The sequence below is a fragment of the Mizuhopecten yessoensis genome, unplaced genomic scaffold, assembly GCF_002113885.1.
Source record: "Mizuhopecten yessoensis strain PY_sf001 unplaced genomic scaffold, ASM211388v2 scaffold9985, whole genome shotgun sequence".
NCBI lineage: Eukaryota > Metazoa > Mollusca > Bivalvia > Pectinida > Pectinidae > Mizuhopecten > Mizuhopecten yessoensis.
In genome coordinates this window covers 900,630-904,333 of record NW_018408321.1, presented here as the reverse complement: position 1 = coordinate 904,333, position 3,704 = coordinate 900,630, and positions in this window count along the sequence as shown.

Sequence of the window (3,704 nt, the reverse complement as noted above, 5' to 3'; positions counted from 1 at the left end):
AGAGTGCACTCTATGGTAGCTTAGAGAAAAACTAGGTGAAAACCTGTCAAATTTGACTGAATAATCAAATTTCAATAATTTATGCAAATACGACCTGGATACCATTGCAGCCAAAATTGAAAACACAAATAAATGTTTACATAATAGTACTGGGGAAGTATTCAAAATTAAAGAAACAGTCGTTTGAAAGTTCTATTGCAGATTTATAATTTTGATGGATTTGGGGGCCCAAACCATACAGTGCTTTCTCCACATTTTTGTTGTTGTAGGTACTTAAATAAATAACCCCGTTTTATTAAATGGTTGAAGTAATTGATAAACACATTTCTTTAGTATTATCCCATTCATTAAGTACAGTATAGCATCCGTATACCTTGAATCATCACCTTGGTTAATATATATTTTATTTATTTCAATTTAATTTGACTTCATTCTTTATCATCTTATTGTACACCTGTTTTACTATGTACACTATTGTCTGTTATACATGGTTAATGAGCTACATTATATGTACTAGAATTGTTTTGATAGAATGTTATTTATTTTGTACAACTGTATTTCACATATACATGTATTTGATTATGTACCGAGTTTATTCCACCAGCGATATTGCTGTGGAAATGTAATGTGATAGCGTAGTAGGTAATAAAACAATCATCTGCTACAAACCATTTACTTTTTTACAAAACATCAATCAAATATTTTATTGGTTGACCAGTGTCCAATGTGAATAATTTATTGAAGAGATTTGATGCACAAAATAAACATTTCTATTGGGCAGATTTTCCTGTTCTTCATCTTCACTTTCCCTGTACAACAGCACAGTATACGATTTCAAAATATAATTTATTTATACCGATTGTTTCTAGAAATATCAAGTAGAACATTTCATATCCGACAACTACATAACTTTTTATTATCCAAACCTGTTTTTTCTACCAATTGTTGTTAAATTTATGTTGAAGTTATAGTAAGTTACAAGCTTGAAAGGAATTAAAATAATATCATGTACCCACAGATTGAGTTTCTCAGCAGCAAGACCAGCCTAGTATTCTACTTTGGTGTGGACATTGAATGAAGTTAGTATAAAATCAATATAAAGTCATTACTATTGTTATGAAACATTTTAAAAACAGAACACATATTGTTTGTGACATATAATAGGGGTTGCTTACAGAGTAATTTGGCCAATAATCATGAATTGATAATGTGTAGCAACTATGGTCGAATTGTATTAAAATGTAAGACAACAAGTCTTGTAACTGACTCTTTACATAAGTAAAAAGTGTATTGACCTTCCTTCAATCACATAACAAAATACTTATCCCCAATGTGTTTAGATTTATAATTTCTCTACTGTGCTAACCAATCACATAACAAAATACTTATCCCTTATGTGTTTAGATTTATAATTTCTCTACTGTACTAACCAATCACATAACAAAATACTTATCCCTAATGTGTTTAGATTTATAATTTCTCTACTGTACTAACCAATCACATAACAAAATACTTATCCCTAATGTGTTTAGATTTATAATTTCTCTACTGTACTAACCAAACATTTAGCATTTAACTTTCGACTTATGATTCACAACTTTGATGATTTTAGGGAATCAATCTCACAATATCCAGTAATATCTAAATTACAAGATAATTACCTTGGTATGTCTGTATTTCATCATCATATCAGAAATCTCACAAGTTGTGCCCTTGTTTTTCCTGTGTTTATGTCAAGTACTGGTATACTGAGATACAGTATTCAGAAACTTGGGTTTGTTTAAAACTTTTGTTCATATTTGGTATTCAATGGTAGAACACTTAAGTTCATTTCGTTTTTGTAGTCTCAATGAGAAATTATACAGGATGATATTAAAGTCTCGAAGTATAGAACAGGCATTATCTGTTGATATTTATCCCGTCCTTTGTAATTTTCACAATAATTACTGTCAAACATTCCTGTTAAATGTGATATGTGTATTAATATAATTAATATAATTGTATTTTACAAGTGCTATAGAGTACAGTCTGTGATACGCAATTTATATAAGACATTCTGTAATTAAATCATTTGCTAAGATTTCTACATGTCTGTTGTTTATTTAAAACCTTTGTTACTAGTGTAACAAAATGGGCTGAAAATTAAGTATTTAATGAGAAAGAATGGAACAATCTTATAACATGCAAGACAGTGGGTATCAATAGAGAGCAGGGCTTTGGTCAAAAGTACATCTGAGGTCAAATCTTACGATTTGGGTAACACCGTGCATTGATTGCAGGGAACTGCTGAATTGTAGATAGTGCTATAGGGCTATATATCCATCTAGTGGCGACCAGGTCAGTCATGGATGACAGAGATAGAAAAGAGTGTGTGAACTCCGCAAAACAGACGGGGGTAACTGTCATTGCCCTATGATCTAGTATTGTTGTTTTGGTAGGGGAAAGTTAGATTAGAAGTTAGATTAAAATTGTCGCACATGCCTAATTATATATGTAAAAGGGATGGTACGGGGTCATGAATAGTTAATAAAATATGTACATGTACTATGAGTTTTGATAAAACGGAAATATAGACAGAGGCTTCAAAAGACTTGAGAGAGAGATGCTCTCAAAGACTTGAGAGAGAGAGTCTGCTCCAGTAGGGGGGCAATATAAGACTGCCGTAGCCACCATGCGAAGTGAATAAAAAATTTAAGTCCACATGTGTTGTCTGTGTGTTATGTAACACTAGTTTAGCTGATGCATGTAATAATTATTTTGGTTTCTGATCTTTCACAAATGTTTGTTTTGATCTAATCTGTTACCACATATACTTCACTCCCTCTTTGATGGTAATATTCCTATTAATGCGATGTCTATCAGAGAATTGGAGCTAAACATAAAGTCAAACCAAAGTTAATGAAATGTAAAATTGCTTTAGTAGAAGTTAGTACCTGTACTCCTAAGATGGATCCATGTATGAAGTTTGATGACTTGGACTTTTATTATTGGGAAATGGAGCTAAACACATGGTCTAAACAAATCTGTGCAGCAGAACATATGGTTCACGATGACCTTCATTTGGTATGTTGGTGTACTCCTTCAGATGTATCAACATACTGTATAAAGTTTGATGACTGCTGGACTTCTGGTACAAGAGTAGATGATGTCAGAGCTCTGAACTAAGATGCAGATAATGACCTCCATTTGATTGGTGTCATATTCTATAAATTGTCCAGATATCCAGATATAATGGTTGATGGATGTTTTTTTTTTAGGAAAGTGTATTGAAGCTAAATGCAGTCTAACCAAAATTAGTGAACTGTGTTACTAAACAGATAGATCACAGTTGCTGACATTAGAGTAGCACTCCTAAAGATACACTATATCCACATGACAAAGTTTGATGAGTGTTGGGAGTTCTATTGTAATAGAAACAAGGCAATCCATAATTCCCCATCAGAAAACTACTCTGCCATCCAAGACGTACTTGCATACCGAATCTGATAACTCTAGGAACAAGGTTACCGCGAGCGGTATATAATACGCCCGTCACACATTGAATGAGCAGTTGTTTGTATGATTGAAATATATGAAGTATTTGTGAGTAATTGATATTAAAAGAGAAATCATTCAACATAACTGGTAGATCAATGAGTGCAATACAACATCATGGAACGCATGCATCGCATTAATGAAACCAAGGGTAATAACTCCAGTAATTA